Raw genomic sequence first — 22297 nt, forward strand, 5'->3', positions numbered from 1 at the left:
CTTTTGCTTTCCTAAATATGGAGCCAAGTTGAGTCCCCATCACAGAATTCACTTTGGTAATTTCTCAACGTGAGCAGCAAGAGACGAAAAGACAAAATGCAGATTCAGTGAAATGCAGGGACTCTGCAGCCCAGCCCGCACACATACAGATGGCGGTAAAGACTATGAGCTTCCATCCACCTCTCGGAGACAGAAGACTCTAGAACAGCCACATACACCCAAATCGTTAGAATTTCACACTTGCAACTGTCATAAATTTCAAATGACTGCCTTTTTTATTTATCCCACAGCCATAAAATAAGCACTTGTAATTCTCAGGTTGTAGGTCTGGCCAGTTTTGGAAGCTTCTCCATTTAGAAGTCTCTATTTTTATCACATTACTGCAAGCCAGTTCCTAGCCTCATGGCTGACGTGGTCTGACGCTGTCGTTGGCATGAGCTGAGTGGTGACAGATTCCTTCACGTCTGAGTATCTTCTCAGCCCCTGACAAGCTCCACTCTGTGCCAACTCACAGCATATGTGCTTATCCCACACTTTTCAAAGAAAGCACTATTTTAGGATACCACTTTTGCCTTATTGCAGCTCTTTATCTCCTCACCTGTGCATTCCCTTTGCTTTTGTTTCTGGAATGAAAATGTAAAAGGCAACCAACGACACAGCTGGTGTGAAGGAGAAAGTGGCACGGATGTATAGTGCTCCCGCAGGAGAGTAATTCCTTGAGAGATGCTGTGGCGGGCGGAGCTGAGAGATGGCCCAACCGCGAGAGTCCCTGCTCGGATGCCCAGAACCACAAATGTACGAGTTCATAAGCCATGCAAGGCAAAAGGGTTTCTGAAAGATGGAAGTAAGGTTACTGATCATTCGATTTTGAGGCTAAGTAAAAGGGAGGTTATCCCAGTAGATACCTAGTCCTGTCACAGGAGTCCTTTATAAGCAGGGCATTTTCTCAGCAGAAGAGGAAGTCACCGATATTCAAGCATGAGAGGGCATCAATGCATTGTGGCTGGCTTTCAAGACAGAGCGGGCCACATGTGGGGACAGCTGAGAGTGGTCCTTGCCCAACACCCAGCCATAAAGCAAGGACCTCCCTCCTACAAGGAGCTGGATTCTTCACACATGTGAATGACCCTGGAGACCAAGTCTCCTCCAGACCCTGAAGATCAGAGCCTACCCTTGCATGGCCCCATGACTTCAGCTTTCTAAGACCTTCAGCAGAGAATCCAGCAAGATGTTGCTGGATTTCTGACCTACAGAACTGTGAGCTAATAAACACGTGGTGTTTAAAGTCCCCCAGATTTGTGGTAATGAGTTATACTGTGATAATACCAGCGTTTACACTGTGATAGAAAACTAATACCAGCGTCTTCTATTAAAACTAAGGATCTGCTGTTTTGAGAGCAAGTGTCCACCTGGGGATTAATTTTCTAGCTTTTCGCTTATAGTTGAAGTCACACTGCCTCCACCATCTACACGTTTCTCAAATGCATCCTTTTCTGACTTTCAGTCTGGGCTTTATTTAAACTTCTGTAAGCCGCCCCTCCCCCCACACTTCACCTGCAGTCTCTGCTCTGAGCTCCCTCATACCATCCACCGCTAGGCTCACCTTCCAGAAACACAGCTGTGACCACGCTATCTTGATAACTAAAAGCTATTCATGAATCATTATTATATACTTTATTAACTATAAATCCCCCCTGAGGGGACTCAAATTCTCCAAGACCTGTCTGCTGTCTACCTTTCCGGCTTTACTTCCCTAGTCTTCACCTCATGCCCTGTTGGCTCAGTCCAAACGGATACGTTTGCTCCTCTAGCACGTTCTAAGTTGTGCCTTTGCACAAGTATACAGCTGGGACACACGCCAAGATGGTGCCCGTTCTTTGCACGGAGTTCAGATGTGGCCTAGCGCATGAAGGCCTCTTGTGCAGTACGAGGGTCTTTTCCACATCGAGTTTCCATGGCACGAGAATGTGGCCCTTGGAAGTCTAGGCCTCACGATCTAGCATGTCTTGTAGCCCTTCTGAGCTCATGAAGGGCAAAATCTATATGGTATCTATCCTCGTATTCCTTCGAGCACTTGGTTCATTGCCTTAGGTTGTTCAGAGAACCCAAAACGATGAATCTGTGCACACAGATTCTAAGGATGTGAGAGTCTCCTCAAAATACACATACGATACGCACCGAAGTTTAAAAGAATGCCAGATTACAGGGCATCATGTGCCAAATGATTGGAGTTTTTGTTGTTGTGGTTGTTCTTTGTTCATTCATTGACTTTTCAAAGAAAGGAACGAAGAAAAAGAGTAAAGGAAGATTAGACTCAAGTGGCATAAACATACCACACACTAAGCGTGGCTACTTCCTAGTAGTGAGATGAAAGGAAATATAAAACACCTTGCTTTTACGTGGCACATAGCTCACACATGAAGTCTTCATTGTTCTTTTGCAGATTAGGCCTATTTCTGTTAGTGATTCCCAGTCTGCTTTAATGAGTCCTAGGTCACAATGCCCAGCTGAAGCTCCCTCTGCTGTTTTGCTCAAACTTCTAAAAATGTGCTGTTCCTTTGCTCCAGACACCCTTTGCTCCTTAATTTCCAATCTAATTTAGGCAAACAGTAGGGGTCAGATGTAAAATAAATCTGACGAGTACAGGATGGATACAAACTCCAAAATCTAAGAGTCCTTACCTGGAAAGCACTTTCTTTGCTTTTATTCAAAGATAGAGAATACATAATTCTGCGGCCTTAAGTTCATTAGCAGACTCTCAACTTCCATCATTCCAGGCAAAGGGGAAAACAAAACAACTGAGATTTAAAATAAAACTGCTGAAAAAGTAGGTGTTTGAGATGTGCGTTCATATTTAGAAAATCAAAATATTTTTGTTCAAATCCATACTTCATATTCTGTGCTTCCAGAAGGCTCTATTTTTATTTATGAAACTTATTTCCAGTAAAATAAGGTCAAGTTACAAGTGATTAGTGTAAAGGTCATATAAAAGGTCATATAAAATGGAAACCTTTCATAGGAAAAGGCTACCATTAGTAACTGTGTGTTTTTGTTTGTGAATCAAATTTCAAAAAGGGCATATTTTATTTAGTGTTTTAAATGTTTCCTTATACTATGTTACAGTGGCAGGATAAGGAACATTAGTACGGAAGGAATGTTACAGATGATATATCCAATCCCTTCACTTCATGGGAGAAGAAAAAGTTCATGGAATGTGGGCTTATTGTGCAAATTGTGTTCTGTGTATCTCAGGTTTGAATCATCAAACTGCACTACACGTTTGGGAGTGTGGTCATAGAATTATGGTTCTGTAAGTTTAGTGATGCACAAATAAACTCTTGGTATCTTCTGGTTCCACATTGTGGGTGGAGAACAATTACAAGTCTTCCCTCCCTCCCAGATGCCCATGTAAAAAGAACAACAGCCACCAAGAAGGAATAAATAATTGGTGAGAAAAGTAGAAGAAGGTCAGCTCTGAACAACAGATTCCAACAGGTTTCTGGAAGGACTCTTCATGTAAGGAACTGAGCAGAGCAACCCACCTTCCAGAACATGTGTTTGGTTATGTAAGGATAATCAGAAAGCAAGAGTAGAGGCCAGAGGACAGGAGAAGGAGCTGGGTAATGAAAACTGACTAGGAGGGAGATTTCCTAGGCAGTTTGTCAAGCTGCCTTCCTCAAGCCTGCACAAAACAAACACCACAGGGCTCCTGTCTTTCTAAGCTGAAAGAGTGCCTAGAGAAAATGAATAACCAGACTGAGTTCTGATATCCCAGGGTAAGGAGTATCTTTATTCTATCATTCAGAAACCTTGTGACATGAAATCCAACCCTGAAAAACTCCATCCAACAAAACCTTGCAAGTCCACAAACTGCTCATCTGGACTGAATACCTGGATGGATTTCACATTCACTGGGGAAAAGTAATGGGAAAATGGAATATTACAAAACCGCAGGAGAAGAAACTCCCACCACTTTGTACAATCAACCCCACCTTCTGAAAACCCCAAGTCATAAGTCAGTAAGAAGTTAGGCAGAAAGTAAGGTAAAAAACAAAAAAACAAAAACCCCTGTACATTAAAGATAAAACTGATCTCAAAGGGAAGAGATGATTTAGGGAAGAGAATGTCGCACACACAAACACACACTCTGTCTCTCTCTCTCTCTCTCTCTCTCTTTCTCTCTCTCTGACCTAGCCCTCAACAGCATTCAAATCATTTTGCATTCATTAACAAAAATTAAATTTATATGAAAAGGAAATCATGAGAAAGCCAGAAAGAATACTTGCAAATTAAAAATATAAGGATGGAAATATTTCATTGGAAGGATGGAAGACAAAGTAAGGAAACTCTTATAACATACAGCTGAAAGATAAATACATACAATTTGAGATATAAGTGATTTAGGTGTTCAATCAAGAGCCTGGATCATACCAGCACAGCTTATAAAAAGAGAAAACAAAAGGGAATAAATTATTTTTAAAAATATAAAGTCAGAAATGCATGGTTTTAGGTCAAAGGTGGTACGAATGAATGAGAACTCACATCCTTGTGAAATTTCAGAATGCCAAGAACTAGCTAAACCTCATGGAGAGCAGAATATCTAATCAGCATAGATTTATCTACAAATTAATGAGATTAAGATTGGCTTTAGACATTTCACGTGTGAGTGTGGTTATATAACATCAAGGACAATATGTCAGAGTTCTTAGGAAAAAATGATATGAACCCGGTCAAACTATTAATCAAGCCTGAAGAAGGAAAGCATAAACATAGTCAGGCTTCATAAAATTTATGTCCTACACAGTCTCCTTGATGACATAACTGGAAGATATATTTCAGGAAAATATAAAAAAGAGAATGTCTGGGTTTCAAGAAATGGTTGAACTAACCCAGGAGAGAAGAATGGAAGGGAGGGAAGGAGGAAAGAAGGAAGGGAGGGAAGGAAGGAAGGAAGGAAGGAAGGAGGGAGGGAGGGAGGGAGGGAGGGAGGGGAGGGAGGGAAGGAAGAAGGAGGGAGGGAGGGAGGGAGGGGAGGGAGGGAAGGAAGGAAGGAAGGAAGGGTGGAAGAAGCAAGTAAGCAAGCAAGCAACATCTGAGAAGCCATCCTGGAAGCAAATATCTCAAATGAGGACTAAAAATTCATGAATCTTTAAGAAAAAACAACAACAACAATGATGAAGAAACTAAAAGAAAAATGGAATGGATTCCATAAAAGTTGTAACACGACTACAAATGATAAGTAACTGAGTACATGCTTTAGAAAGCATATGCTTATTCTCATGAGGCATAAGGAGCGTGAGACCATCCCAAAGAGGGCCCACCGCCAAATGAGAAGGACATGTCAGGATGAGTATGTTTCAAACCTGAAGGGGACGACTGAAGATGAGAAAGGCATCCATCCAAGAGGCTAACACCCAGCACCCTGTCGTGAGTGACACTGGGCACGTTGCACGAGGACCCCAAGAAAGCAGTGTCCTCTGAGGCCCACGTACTGTTCACGTGGCCAAGGCAGGAGGAACGACTCAGCTAAGGGTGGGCATGCTGCCCGTGGTGCTCAAAGTATTTTCAGGAACCCACAAAAATGTACTGATTTAATATCAGAAGAAAAAAAACACATATTATGGTCCAAGGAAAGGTTTTCATTTGTTTTTTTCTTTCTCACATCTGCAAATATGTACATGAATTAATAAATGGCTGAATAAATACACTTATAGGGCTGCTTGTAGAGGGTGTCTCCCTAAATGAGGACTAGGACCACCCGGGTCCGGGGTTGCTGTGGCTGTAGGTTTTGGGTATCTGTCATTCCGGGATACCCTGCAAGTGGTCGATTCACAGCTTCCTTCTCCTTCCGTTTCTCCACGTTACTGTTACTTGACTTTCAGCATCACTGGGCACACTCATGAGAACTAGCTGAAGGCAACAGAGACAAGATGCCCCTTTTCCGTATTTGTGTTCAGACATTATTATTAAACTGTTTTTGGCTTTTGAGTATTTATACATTCCTGGGCTGTTACAAAGCAGAAGGATGGCTTCTTAGTATCACCAAAATTTCCCATCATGGCAGCTCCCAAACCACATATTGGCCACTTCATAAGAAACAAAAATCAACCAGTTGACATGCTGAGTTCAAGCCAATACTGGGCCTTCTGCAATTCCACAGACCCTTTTCTTAATTTAAAGTGGGGGAGCCTGAAACATCTTCTCCAGACTATAACGTGGGTCGCTGCTCAGGGAAAATGCTCATCTGTGAGTGCGTTCGGAAACTACGCTGCAACGCGCAAGGGTATTTCTAAAACGTGCTGCAAAGTTTATTTCAACCTTATAGCTCAAAACGCTCTTGCTCATTGAAGAGAAACGAAAGAGAGAGAAACAAGGATGGAATCTCACCCTACTCATGACTCAAGCCAGCAGTTTTAGCTCTGGATGCACATTAAATCAACTTGAAAAAATGAGCCCTAAAAAACAGAGAGGCATTTCCCACAAGCTTCCTACCCTGGCCCCACGGAGTTAGAACCTACACTAGCATTTTTAAAAACAACTCTCTTGTTGGCCTCACTGTGCAACAGGACAGAGGAAAAAAGAAAAATGACTTCGAGCAACAAAGCTACTGACACCGTACCCACATGATATCTTGTCCAACGAACATAAAGATTTGCTGGCCGTGAACCATCGTACCTAGAACACTAGTATTGACCTATCCCTTCTTACGTCTTCCAGCTGAAGGCTGGCCCCAACATTCAATGTCTTGCCTTTAACATGCCCCATGCTCCATAAACGTCATAGATATTACTAAATCCATCTCTAAAATCTATCTTTACAATTGACTCATTATCACATAATAGCCTATTGGGCCTATTTACAAATTGTAAGCTTGGATCTAACAGTAAAGCTGAAATGAGGCATACAAATTAATGTTGTTAAAACTGAACTGTATTATAATGGTTTAAAAATATCTCATTCGGTTAAAAACTCATGAAACTGAATCCGTTTTGAACTCGTTTTCCAATCAATCGGCCATTCTCTTTAATCAATACAGTTCAACGAGCACCACAAATCAGTGAAGTTGATTTCCAAATAGAAGACCTTGTAAAAACATGGTTCAACCCAATTTTTTCCCCCCAATTTTAGTCTGTATCTCCCCCAAAGACTTTATTATTTTCTGGATTTTAGAACACTGTTCTCCATGTAAAATTACCTTTATACTGCTGCGTTTTATAGAAGTTCCAGTATATGTTGCTGATTTCATTGGGTGACTTTCCCTCTCTCTCTCATCATTGGCATAGTTTCAGATTATCTGGATTTTCAAACATCTGAATAGCTCTAAAGATCTAATGGTAATGCATCCTGGTCAAATGATCTTATCTGAGGTTTTCCAGAGTTGATTCTTTGGAAATTTACCAATCTTAATTCTATTAATCTTAGCTGTCTGGGATCCACCGTTACACACTGTGCAAAGAAAGAGTGATGGATATAGAGATCATAAGGTTTGGCAACATTGTTCATAATATTCAAGTTATAAATCTTCCTTTGCAGTTTCTGTGGCATTTTATTTCCCTTCACTTCGTTTCCAATTTGTATTTAATTCTTTTAAAGGATGACAGTAATATGTATCCACCCAAAAGGCATGGCCGAAAAAAGAAAAATGACTGTTTTCATGAGCATCTTGAGGCAGAATATTTTTTTTCTTACTGCAAGTTAACACCATAAACAGTTATGTACTTTTATACATTTAAGGAGAATGGAGGATATGTAATTATTCATTTGATTGCTGACTTGAGTTTTCTGCTTTATATTACTACAAAGTACTAAAGTCTGTATGTTTTCAAAACAAAATGACTCCGTGAAAAGGGCACATTGCATTTGATATATTAAAATACAAAACAGTTTCAGTGGACCATGAAAAGGATTACAAATTACACTTTTAAAAGTAAAATCAGTACCTATTTATGTGTGTCCCTGCACTCTGGATGCATCTCTAAATATATAAACATATTTTTCCTTACATTCCCACAGGAAAATAAATCAAGAGTAACAACCACAAAGACAACTAATTACAATGCTTACCATTATATTTTCTGCACATAGACATTATTTGAGTCACTGGCGGCTAATGTGGAAGCCATTCTGAGACTGCTCTGAGAAGCAGGCATGGCCGTGAGCACACCATGTAAAAACATGAGCCCGTGTGTTCAGAGCCATGCATATATAAAAGAGAGGAAAAAGTGGTACCCCGATGTCAAGAGCATGGATGATGACCATGATGAGCATGATGAGCATGGATGATTTTCCGATTCTGCTCTATCTCTCTTTTTCATTATCATGTGGGACTTTTAATGAAAAAAATTTGTTTTCTCAAAAGCATGAGGTTAGGACGTGGAGGAGATGGACAGACAGAGGACAGAGGCTTTCCAGGGCAGTGAATCTACGCTGTGTGACATTATAATGGTGGATACACGTCATCAGATGTTGGGTCAATGTAGGTACATCTTCAGTAAAACATGTGCCGTTCTGGTAAAAGATGCTGGTAATTGGGAAGGCCGTCCACATGTGAGGGAGCAGAAACCATACGAGAGAGCTCTGTACCTCCCTCCCCATTTTGTTATAAACCTAAACCTGCCCTAAAAAAAAACCTTTAAAAAATCACCAGGAATGGTGGCTCTAAGTTCAAAGAGCATATGGCCCCATGTACTACATCAGCATCATCTACTGTTCTTGTAACTCCTGAGACGGGTTCACAAACCTGAGCCAGGGCTCTTCAAACAGCCACGGTTGATTTCAAAACCTCAGAATGCAGTCACTACAATGCCCCCCAGCATTACAGTCTCTCCAGCTCTCTTCAAATGCAAGGGGAGAATCCCGAAATCTCTCCTCAGATGCTCTGCGCTTTCAATGCCTTTTTTTGGGGGGGCGGCGGTTCTCATTGCCTAGGATCCAATATTCTATGTTCACATGTTTAGAGAAATGGTATATCAGCTGGGGATTCTCGTGGGCCATTTAAGTGTGATAAACATTCATTACAATATTGTCTGGTGCTTTAATCAATTCATAGGATGGATAGTCTCTTTATCCATTACTCTGTTCTATAACATAATAACTACTTGATTCATTAAAGAAGGACAAAACCAGAGAAAATTAGAAAATCAGAGCAAAGTTAAGGTATAAACGTAGGCCCAATACATAAACCACATATGCTAAAAAGAGATGTACCCCAGGCAGATGGTGGGAAAGGAAAATATCATAAAACTCTGGAGAAGGAGATTTCAAGACCCATGAAGAAAATATTAAACATCATTAATTGAGCACTTGCCATATCTTACCACTGGATGGAATATTTTATTTGTAAACAATCTTAACAACATTCCTATTAGATATGTGTGTCTAGCCATATGCACCCCAATGTTCATAGCAGCAATGTCTGCAATAGCCAAACTGTGGAAAGAGCCAAGATGCCCTTCAACACATGAATGGATAAAGAAGATGTGGTCCATATATACAATGGAATACTACTCAGCCATCAGAAAGCATGAATACCCAACTTTTACATCAACATGGATGGGACTGAAGGAGATTATGCTAAGTGAAATAAGTCAAGCAGAGAAAGTCAATTATCATATGGTTTCACTTATTTGTGGAACATAAGGAATAGCATGGAGGACATTAGGAGAAGGAAGGGAAAAATGGGGGTGAGGGGAATTGGAGGGAGAGAGGAACCATGAGAGACTATGGACTCTGAGAAACAAACAGGGTTTTAGAGGGAAGGGGGGAGGGGGGGATTGGTTAGCCTGGTGATGGGTATTAAGGAGGGCACGTACTGCATGGAGCACTGGGTGTTATATGAAAACAAGGGATCGTGGATCACCACATCAAAAACTAATGATGTATTGTATGGTGACTAACATAACATAATAAAATTAAAAAAAAAAAAAAAAAGATATGTGTGTCTACACTCGTTTCCTAACAAGAAAACTGAAGTTCCAAAGTCTCGGTACTTGCTGAGGTCCCACGACTGTACAGGGATGAGATGGAATTCGCCCAAAGGCCTCTCCTGACCTACCAGTTCTTGTGTCTTTATCACGATGTTTTTATTTATTCTCAAAATATTAATCCCAATAACCTCCTTCTCAAATCTTCACCAAAGGGAACCTGTTTTAACCAATCTGAAGTTATGTGCTGGGAAATACACATAGCAGTAAAAACTGTGAAGTGCCCACCAAAGAGATCAGTAGACAAGGTTTTGGTATTTTGATCAAAAGACAACCATTAACTTAACAATTTATAATTCTGAAGCACATTTGGGATTATGGAAAACGATGCTGATAAAGTGTTAAATGAGAAAGCAGACTAAAACACCTTATGAAGAAAATAATTTCTAACGCAGAAAACATAACTCCAAGACGACATTTAAAAATCATTAAAAAATTTTTGTGTTTTAAGCAGGTTAGAATTCTGATGTTTTTAAATTTAAATATTGTATAGCTTTTGACACTGAAAAATATTATTGCAAGTTGGGTGCAACTTGAACTTAATGAAAATCTTTACAGAGTCTGATTTGGATGTGATTAACAGAACAGACCCGTTAAGCCTGCAGCTTTGTATCGGAAAAAAACAAAACAAAACATAAGGGCATTAATACACCTCTGGCGTATTGTGACGCCGTACTGTGAGCTACCTTCCTCGATAAACAACCCTGCGTTTCGGGATTGCTGATGCAGGGTCTCTGTATGTAAGTTTCCTTACCCGAAAAAGGGTGGGTTTGCAGATCAACTCTTCGCTCACCATCAGTGGTCATATTTCACACATGTATACATCTAGGAAGAAAATGCAAAACAAGAAGCAAAGTCATTGGCCTGGCACTATACATAATAGTCAGGGAACAGTTCTGCCATGGTGAGTTGAGACGATCTGAAACACTGAACCTGCAAACAGCTATGGATCGATGACATGCCCCTGTACAGATTTCTAAGAGGTCCTGGCACGGTAGACAAGTCTGTGATAGACACAGCACGTTAAACAGGTGACCCTTAGGACTACATTTTCATCCAAATCCTGTGTATTAGTCATAGCTTCCTTCTGAGGGGACTGCCTATGATACTCGTAGGCTCCCGGGGAACACACAGAAGACATGGGGCTCCCTGTGCTTCATGCTGGTGGACTGGTCTCTGTGGTGAGAGGGATGTGCAGGTGCATCTGGCTGAGAGATTCACAATGATCACAGTGCTGGAGAGACCACTGCACCTTGCCTGCCTCTCTCCCCCACACCCATGTCCATTCCACGTCCAATACCTCACCCACAACTCAAGGTCACCACTCTCATTTTACCCACATAAGCCCATCTTCAGAATTTATTGGGTCAGATGATTCCTGCTGTCTAATTGACACGTAAAAGGCAGGTCTTTACATTCTTCTGTGCTTATTATCAGACTGATTAGATTCATCCATGTTACGCACGCTTTAAGGTGTTCACTATAATTATGCATGGCATAGATCCATGAATATAAGAGAATGTATTTTTCTATTCATGGGTATTTGGACAGTTTCTCGTTTGCGGGCTGGAAATCAAAACTTCAAATGGAAAACTCAACTTCTTGTATGTATATCTTGCCTGATTTAACAACACAAGCAAATGATGCTCCCAAAAGTGAGGCATGAAATGGAGGATGGGGTGCAGTCATCCAGGATGAATTTTTTCAAACCCTCTTTGCAATCTTGAACCCTCTACTTTTGCCACTAGTTACATATTCAAATGCTTTAAAAGAAGTCAATAGCCTATGTTCAAGTTGCATATTCACCAAGTATGCAAATCAAGTGCAGGATACTCAAACCAAGCAGTGACACCCCGTGATACATTGAACTCATCTATATGCAGCTTCATTCTCCTCTGAATACTTCTGATATTCCCATCTGTCACCACCAGAACTTATAGAGACACTTCAAAGACATCGGATATGATTCTATGTATCTGTAGACTGTGAATTAGCTGTGTTCTTTTCTGTCTTGGGTGAGGGTTACGTGCTCTCTTCTTCTACTTAGTGTACAAACGGTGTGGTCTAAATGGCACCCAACCTCCCAGCTAACACCAGGAGCTTCTACGGAGTGGTCAAAAACAATCCTGACATCCTGATCATACTTCTGGACATACATGAGAGAATGAACTTGACATATTTTTCCACAGAAGCCAAGAAGAAAAGTAATTTCGGAATGTGGGGTTTGTGCAGTAGCCTAGTTGTAAATTGCTTTTTAAGTGATTGGATTTCATCTTGTCCGAAAACTAAAATAACAGGAAATAACTAAGAGTCCAAGAAATGAATTTATAACATGATAACTTATATAAGTCTTACATAAGCACTTTGAAGAACGCAGTATGATTTTTAAGTGTCTCCAATAATATTTGAAAACCGAAGAGGTATTATGGTTTTGGTAGCATCAAACTGGGATAAAAAAGTCTGTGACAGCAGATAGTCTTAATTCCAAATCTGTCCCCCAATTTGCCTTCTTAGGAACACTGATATACTGTATGTAGAATATTCCAAGAAAGACCATCACTTCCAAAAATGTAAAATGATCACTATGGTCAACTTCTTTAGTTCAGTTCAATTATTTATTATATCATCTTCATTTTACCTATACTCAGGGAAATTCCCATTTCTACTCTTTGTTTCAGCAAATATTCCCTGAGTACATGGTATCTCCCTGCCTCTGAGCTAAGAAAAGTGTATTTTACGGTGGGGACAGAGATGTATAAGGTTTTGGATTTTTTTTTTTTTTGGTAAGTGAAAAAACACCTGTAAAGATTTCATCTCTTTTCAGGTTTTCAGATGAGAACATGCTTAAGGTATTTGTTTTAACACTCTGAAATCCTTTCTCTATCCCTAAAAGCCCCTGAGTATCTTTATGCAACAGTTTGAAGTCCACATCCATTGTCTTTGTAACCGAACGGCATGGTGAGTTTTTATCTTTGCTGTAACATTCACTTCTCTTATTTTCCATCTTTAGATCAGTTTTCTTGGTGTGCTTTTCAGCTGACCTATCAACAAAGAATTTACTAAGTTATCAATCATTTCACTGCTTGAATGGTCTCTTGAACTTTTCCAAATACCAGGAAAATTCCACTCCTGGTGTTGCATTAATACTGACCCTCTTGTTATAGCCATTATGAACTTCGAATAATTTAATTTGAAAAAAAAATTACATGAATTTACATGAAGTTCACATAATTTATTTCCTGATGTATTTGTGTCTGAAAACCGTAAGGTAAGATACTCTTTTTCAAAGGCCAATTATTCCTATCTTTGTAGACAGCTTCATTTTTTAGCCAGAAATCAGAATGATAGTTTTATAGGACTTTGAAGGTCCTCATTCCTGAACCTGTTCAAACACAGCTGGGTGTCCGTGTAACAGGGATGTAATAGGAAGCACCAAACGGTGCTGTGAATTTAATCTAGAAAACTTCCAGCTTCCCTTCCAGTGCTCATATATCCTGAGGTCCTGTGAGTCAACGGATCAGTGTTTTTGCCTGATTTATATTTTGAATCCTCCTTGGGGAATAAAAGTCTTCTTTTCTGGGGATCCAATAAATATAGAAGGACCCAATATGCTGATGACATTTTACTGAGACAGAACTACAATCTGCATAATTAGTATATAACTATTTAAGCATATTTATTTAAGGGGATGATAATTTTTCCACTGTATTTATTGTTTTTAGGAGGCTCCATGCCCAACATGGGGCTTGAACTCATGACCCTAGATCAAGAACTGCATGTTCTACCAACTGAGCCAGCCAGGCGCCCCTATTTTTGTTTGTTTTTAAATGATGACCCTGCTTAGATGGAAAATGTTAGATTTTTTAAAAATTCAGTAATCTCTATGTGCAACGTGGGACTCAAACTCCTGACCCCAAGGTCAAGAGTCACATGCTCTACCGACTGAGGCAGCCAGGCGCCCCGAATGTCGGATTTTTATTTTTGCAAATGCAAAGGAACCAGAGGCTAGCAGATGATGTTTAGTGTCTCCTTTTTGTTATTTCTTGCAATTTGTTACTGAAATATTTCAATGTTATAAGGCTTAACTTTGTTATTTCTTAAGCAATAAATTGTGGCTGGCCAGGGCACAGGAAGAGGAGAACAGATCAGCAGTCAGCACTTTGGCTTCAGAAGATGTTAAGAAAATTTATGGTTCTCACATTCCAGAATTTCCTTCCAAAAACAACTAAAAGGGATGTTTAAAACTAACTGATTTCAATAATGAAATATAAAAGTTGGATGGATGGGATATTTAATACACTTACAACATGTATTTGATAGTGAGTGATTCTACAATGTAGCTTTCATGTTTCTTCTTTACAAAATCCACATAAAAGTTCTAAACAAGTCAGAAAACAAAGTTTATTCATTCAGTCAACAAAAGGTGTTGAGTGCCCGTTCGGGGTTACGCAGTGGGGATACCAAGACTTTGAGAAAGAGTGAGCCTGCAGACCTATATGCAGATCACTGCGATCTCATGAGATCTACTATCCATCCACCTATGTCCCCTGTCTATTTGCCTACCTACATATCTACCTGGTGACCTGGAGAATGACGGAGGCACAGAGGGAAGTCCCTTCTCTCCAGGGGAAGCCAGGTTAGCCTTCAACACACTACTGATAAGTAGGCTTTTCCTGCCCAAAGAAGAAAGTAGTTCACAGAGGGAACAGCATCTGCAAAGCTACTTATGAACAGATACGGTGGTGATGCAGTTAATATGATGTAATCTGGTTGTGATTATAGTCAACGTAAGTAAGTATTGCTCTTTCACTGCTATGTTACAATCTATCCTAACACTCCGTATTTTATTAAAACAATGATCTTATTATCTGTCATGATTGTGTGAGTCAGTTGGGCTCAACTAGCAGTTTTTCTTCAACGTGATACTGGCTGAAAAGTCACAGCTATCTGAAAGAGCTTGACTGGACTGGAACATATAAAATGGTTTAGTCATATTTCTGGCAGCTTGTCAGGGATCCTTAGAAGGCTGATCTCTGCTGGGATGTCCAGACATCTGGGATTCCCATATGGTCTCAGAGCCTCTTCCTGAGTCTCAAGGTCTCACTGTTGTCAGCAGGGAAGCTGGACTTCTTACATGGTGGCTCAGGGATTGCAAAATCACAACAGCAAATCTTCCACACCCACCTGAGACTCAGGCATGGAGGCGCAGAGCATCACGTGACCACTAGGGTCAGGGAGACAGCCCAAATTCAAGGAGGAGGGGGGCTGCACAAGGGCATGCATACAAGATGTGCTTCAATGGGACTTGCGTTTGGAGACTTGTAACCAGCCTTCGATATCTGGTTTCCAAATATTCACTTCTCTTCCACGATGCCAAAGCCTCCTCTCATTCCAGCATCAGGATCAGGCTTAAATTAAAAGACGAGGTCTCCTAAATCATCTCCAGGTGCAGATGGGTTTACTTGGATGCAGCTCCTCTTGCTCTCAAGACACGTGAACCAAAGAGATGAGTGACTGGCCTCTTAGATACAAACCTACAACCACGAGACAGAGGCCGTCCTAGACTAAGTCGCTACTCCTGTGCTAGGTAAGGCTGTGCTAGGACAGTGCTCTGAGGCTGGCAGTTCTTGTGCCCAGCTGAGAGCTTCTACTACGCCCTATCTTAACCCTTTCAGAAGCCTTAACGTAGGGCCTCACCGCAACACTCTTGCTTTGATCTTTACCCCGAGGTCTTATCTTTCTGGTAGTGTGCTGGATTTGATCTTTTCCCCAGGATTTTAACTTTTCTGCATCCATTCGTCTTTTTTTCCATTCGTCTTATTGCAGTGCCTTAAACACGCAGCTAGGAGGGACCCAATGACACGTGCAGCAATCTGCATGAAGAGGTCTCTGTTCCAGGGCAACAACTTATTAGGGACATTTTCTATCTTCCAAAATTACCAGAAACAACGTTACCGATATTTGTGAAATGCACAGCACACTCACAGTCTTTTCCAGCATCCTAGGGCAGTTTCCTTGGCATGTTTACAGCCTCCTATATTTTCACAGATCCTTGGTTTCCTGTTCCATTTTGACCATGGTTGCTATGCGTGGCCCTCCGCAGAGATTTTACTTTTACTGATACAGCACGAACTAATGCTTCTCAACACTGTTTGCCTTGTTTTTGCTAAGGAACGGGATTTAAATACTAAGTTGTCCTCAGCCCCTGGATTTGAGGAGGGTTGGTTTGTACTCTTCTGGAGACATGGGACATGCCATTCTTTGGGTGGTAGACCTTGGCTCTTTTGACTGCTCTGTTGAAGATGGATTTACTCCAGGAAGATGCTATTCTCAGGCATCCGGTTCATCTCTGAATTCAGCTTCAAACCCTGAAGGCTTTTTACTTCCATCACAGAGTCCACTTGGTTCTCCTTCTGGCCAAGCTCAATGGCACCACTCGAATCATTTCCACATACCATGTGGAAAATGAGGAATGAGTGAGAGCTGGAAGCTGGCCCCAGCTTTTGGTCTTCAAAGATCGGGAAGGACATGCCATGTGGCTCTCTGGGTGGCCCGACTCACTTAGCAGATCTTGAACTATTTGATTTCTCTTTAATCTTTCTCTTCCCTACGTTCCTGATATTTAGAAAAGCAAGGGAAAGAAAAGAAATACAGTTTGTTCCTGTTCCATTTTCTCATCATACTGTGTACTCTACTGGTTTTCTCACGTCTTCAATGGCATGTGGATCTTCAGAAAGGGGTTTCTTTCCTTGGAAAATTTCCTCCACTCCATCCTGGGCCAAAGTCCTTCTCTGTCCTAATGCCACTCTTACAAGTTGTGGGTACTTATGGATCATTTAACAGGTTCAGATTTACCAAACTCTCTCTTTATAGAGATTCAAAGGAGAGAGGAATGAGAAGCTACATGCACGGAAGGGCACCAAGCTAAGCTTTGCAGACACTTGGAAACATCAGGCTGCATAGCAAGCTGGTCATAAATCCTCTCCTTTGTTTGAATGCTGCTGGTGTTGGGGAGTAGTCTGGTTAGTGCTTGGTTTGTGTGTTTTCAGATTTTAGTCTTGTTTATTCTATCCCTCTTTTCCATTACAGTTTATCTGTTGCAAAACCTGGGTTGTTTGGATTGCAGTGTTTTCCACAGTCTGAGTATTACATATTGCCTATTGATGTTGTGCTTAAACAGGTTGTTCTGTTCTCTGCGTTCCGGATAATCATCAGCTGAATTCAGGGGCTTGATCAAAATCAGATTTGATCCATTTGGCAAGACCACAGTTGGAACTGAATTTTTCATCAGGACGTGAATATTTTGTGGCTTTTGCTCTTTTTTTTTTTTTTTTTTTTTTTAATGTTATCAGCATTGAGTGTTCAATGCCTACATCCATTAATTCATTGAGGGCAAAAAATGGTGATGTTCTAATTCGATCGGTTTATTTATTCATTAATTTAACTGTAGTAACTGTAATTCTCAGATAACGTTCTGTTGCTTACACAGAAAAAGCAAGATGCACGTTAGACTTTCAAGGTAATAAACTGGCTACCTCTTATTCTCACAATGTGACCAACTGGTTTTATTTTTAAATGTCTTTATAAATCCATGGATTTAAGTATATTTGATGGGTTTCAATCCATTACAAATCTTGTCCTCAGTGAAGCTCAAACTGTCTCAGCTTTGGCCAATGTTGAGTTCCATTACGTTGGCCACTGAGTTCTTTTGACATAACCCTACTAGATTTTGATATCCTTTTTGCTCTGATTTGTCCTGATGTTCTAGTCTCATCTTCCGCATCCCCTGCCCCAGGACAAGAATCAGTCATTTCTCCAAGAAACTCAAGCTTCTGAAAATAGGAAATGGTATATCAAAACCAAAATCTGGGTCCTAGGAATGCCACTGCCACTGAATTGGTCATTGTTTTTAAGAATTTTCAACATAGTTGTGAAAAGTATATATGAAACTTGAGAGTTCATACTAATATTTCCAATGCAAATTTAGGAGTGCAAGGTTTTTAAATCTCTTCCGTACCATATCTTTGTTCCACATTGAAAATCTTCATTCTCAAGAACACAGGAGGACAGAATTAAAACATCTTATTACATTCATGTACCCTATCCCCACATTACAAACACAACAGTATTGACATCATGGTACTAAGACCAATTATAATTGCTAAAAACACTTCAAGTTTTTGCATATGCTATTGCCATTATCTCTTATTTTCAATCATTATACTGCATCCATAGTGTCAGAATATATGGCAATTGCACTAATTCTCTCTACTTTAACCTATATTTTGTCTTCGTTTTATAAGGTACCTGTAATTAGTGGTCAGCACTATTCTTAAGGTGATGTCTCTAGTAACTTCCGTTGTCTGAAGACTGTTTCCTAGTAGTTTCCTCAGGAAAAAGGTATGGGAACAATGTTCCTTGAGTTCTTGAGTATTTATAACAATTTGTGCTATGATAAATGAAATATTTAATTCTGTTATAAATTCAATGTGATTTAACCACAGGAAACTACATGTATATGCTTATTTTCTAAAAGGCTATTGTATTTAATATCCTTGTTTTCTATTAGTTTATTATTATTATTATTATTAATTCTTTTGACTTTCCCATCTTCAAACAGTGTTAATTTTGATTTCTAAAATTTTAAATAATTGTGTTGGCTAATCCTTCCACACTGACATTAATAATAAAAATGATAGCAGGTACCCTTCTTTCTTTTTCTGTTTTTATTTAAATTCCAGTTAGTTAACATAGAGCATAGTATTAGTTTCAGGGGTACAACATAGTGATTGAACAATTCCATACAACATCCCCATCACCTACTTAACCCATTCTCATACCCACCTCCCCTCCAGTAACCCTTAGTTTGTTCTCTAGAGTTAAGAGTCAGTTTCTTGGTTTGCCTCTCTTTTTCCCCCCCTTTGCTCATTTGTTTTGTTTCTTAAATTTCAAATAGGAGTGAAATCATATGTTATTTGTCTTTCTCTGACCGATTTATTTCACTTAGCATAATACCCTCTAGTTTAATCCATGTCATTGCAAATGGCAAGATTTCATTCTTTTTTATAGCTGAGTAATATTTCATTGCATATATATACACCCCATCTTTTTTTTTTAAGTTTATTTATTTAAGTAATCTCTATACCCAACATGGAGCTCGAACTCAAGATCCCAAGATCAAGAGTCGCATACTCTTCCAACTGAGCCAGCCAGGCACCCCATACCACGTCTTCTTTATCCATTCCTCAGTTGATGGATACTTGGTCTGCTTCCGTATCTTGACTATTGTAACTAATGCTGCTATAAACACTGGGATGCATGTATCCCTCTGAATTAGTATTTTTCTATTCTTTGGGTAGATACCTAGTAGTTCAATTGCTGGATTGTATGGTAGTTCTATTTTTTTTAAAAGATTTTAGAGAGAGAGAGAGAGCACAAGCAGGGGAAGGGGTAGAGGCAGAGGGAGAAGCAGACTCCCTGCTGAGCAGGGAGCCTGATGCAGGACTAGATCCCAGGACCCTGGGATCATGACCTGAGCTGAAGGCAGACGCTGAACCAACTGAGCCACCCAGGCGTCCAGTAGTTCTATTTTTAACTTTTTAAAAAAAAAGACTTATTTATTTGAAAGAGAGGGCACAGGAGCGTGAGTGGGGGAGGGGCAGAGGGAGAGAATCTCTAAGCAGACTCCCTGCTGAGTGCGGAGCCTGACACAGGACTCAATCTCACAACCCATGAGATTTACTATCTGAGCCAAAACCAAGAGTCAGACACTCAACTGACTAAGCCACCCAGGCACCCCATTTTATACTTTTTGAGGGACCTCCATACTGTTTTCCAGAGTGGCTGCACCAGTTCGCATTCCCACCAACAGCACAAGAGGATTCCCCTTTCTCTATATCCTCACCAACACCTGTTGTTTCATTTTAGCCAGTCTGACAGGTGTGAGGTAATATCTCATAATGGTTTTGATATGTATTTCCCTGATGATCAGTGATGTTGAGCATCTTTTCATGTGCCTGATGGTCATCTGGATGTCTTCTTTGGAAAACTGTCTATTCATGTCTTCTGTGCATTTTTTTAACTGTATTATTTGTGTTTTGGGTGTTGAGTTGTATCACTTCTTTGTGTATTTTGGATACTAACCCTTTATCGGATATGTCATTTGCAAATATCTTCTCCCATTTCATAGGGTGCCTTTCAGTTTTGTTGATGGTTTTCTTTACTGTGCAGAGGCTTTTTATTTTGATGATGTCCCAAGAGTTTATTTTTGCTTTTGTTTGCCTCATCTCAGGAGACATATCTAGAAAAATGTTGCTACGGCTGATGTCAGAGAAATTATTGCCTGTGTTCTCTTCTAGGATCTATATGGTTTCAGGTCTCAGATGTAGGTCTTTAGTCCATTTTGAGTTTGTTTTTGTTTTCTTCTTTCTTATTGACTCCAATGGGATATTGCAGCATCAAAACACATTTGGTCGAATTTATTTTTATTACTCTCATTTCTATTTTGCTTAGACCTTTAATCTGAAATAACCATTGGATTGTATGAAATTATTTTTTGGTACTTACTGAAACAGTAATTTTTTTCATTTAACTTATTGATATCATGAATTACATTAATAGATTTCCTCATATTGGATCATTCCAGTATTCCTAAGATAGATATTACTTTATCATGGGGTATTCTTAATATACTGCTAGTTTAAATGCTCACTTAGAGAGTTTGCATTAATATTTATTGTAATTGAGATGACACATATATATGCATATAACTCTTATTTTCTGATCTCTGTCAGATTTTAATATCACAGTTAATCTACCTTTATAATATCTAATACATGTATTCCTTCCTTTTTATGGTCTTGGTCAGTTTTTAGTACCTTAGGGATTAACTGTTCCTTTAAACTTTAATAGCATAGAAATTTCACTGTCTTTATATCCTGGGCTAAGATTACCTATGTAATAACCTTCATCTGTCACTTCATAGGTGGGTGGAGAGACTGGGGGCATCTTTGATATCTTTTCTCAATGAAGACCATGACTATGAGACTGTTTCCTAAAATCCCACCAAGAAAAAGGTCATCCTCACAAACATTCTACTGTTTTCCCTATACATGCCCATTTTACATCCTTACTTTTCCATTACATTTTATTCTTTCTCCCCCATTCCCCTTCTCTCTCCTCTCTTTTCTTCACTTAGACTAGCGTATACAGTATTTTCTCTGTAGGTGTGCGGTGTGCACCATGCCGTAAGAAATTAAAACCTACAAGTAACTACCAAGTTTGTTTCTAGACTACAAGGCCAGCTCTAAGACAGCAAATGTAAATCTTGTCTCCATCTGCAACCTTCTGCTGGTCCTTGGCTTATCTTAAATGGCATCAAGAACCTCACAGGAACCAACGTGAAACATTCACTAAAGCTAATATGGCCATCCCATCATGGAATAAGACAGCGAGAAGCAAGCTCCCAAACCTAACAATGAGGACCAAGGAAAACAAACATGGAGCCCGCTGCAGAACGAAGGCTGCTGCAGTGGGCATTTCTGGTTTGTCATTTGAGGGATGCGCTGAGACCTGACTCTGCTCTCAGAGTCCCTACGCACATGGATCTGGACTGGGTGCCCGGCTGCCAGCAAGCCGGCATCACACCTGTGTCCTCTGTCAGCCACGTGCATCCCAAATACAGCCCCGGATCCGGAGAGTGCCCGCATGGTGACGGAAAGTGACATTATTCCTCGGGTCCACTTGCTCTTCTTCTTTCCTCTGCACCTAAATAACTAAGTCTCAGCGAAGAGTGGGTTCCTTAAAATACTTTGTTCAGCTCATGTAAAGGTCTTGAGCAAGCTAGACTGGTATAAACCGGTCCTACTGCTGGCTAGATAGTCCTTCCCACATCTTTGGAACTAGATTCAGGACCTATTCTCTGGTGAGATGCCCCCAGCATGGGCCAGATGAAGCCATATGGAGCCAAATCAAATACTATGATCATAGGGAAACTTCATAACCTCCAAGCTCTCAACATTAGACCAAAATACTTGCCACCTAAAGGGACTTCAGTTCCAGAACAGGGGGAGGCAGATAAGCCTTCAGAGTCATCTGAACCCGTCCCCATCATCTCCCACAAGCACTCCCCTGCTTCCTGCTCTGACTTCACGTGTTCTGTGCCCCACGTCCAGGACCTTCTCTCTCAAGAGCACTGAGGTCAACCAGAACAACGGAAATACTGGCAGATTCAAGTTGTATGCATTGCCATGTGTTCCGAGAAACCACACAGTATTTATTTATAAATCTCACCCATTTTCCTCTCTTCGGACTGC

General features: G+C 40.3%; 1 protein-coding gene across 1 annotated transcript in view; it reads right to left on the reverse strand.

Annotated features, from left to right (window-relative positions):
* LOC118532997 (uncharacterized) overlaps positions 1-22297 on the reverse strand; it is a 541221-nt gene that overhangs the window by 317298 nt on the left and 201626 nt on the right. The window lies entirely within an intron of this gene.

The sequence above is a fragment of the Halichoerus grypus genome, chromosome X (genome assembly GCF_964656455.1).
Source record: "Halichoerus grypus chromosome X, mHalGry1.hap1.1, whole genome shotgun sequence".
Classification (NCBI taxonomy): Eukaryota; Metazoa; Chordata; class Mammalia; order Carnivora; family Phocidae; genus Halichoerus; species Halichoerus grypus.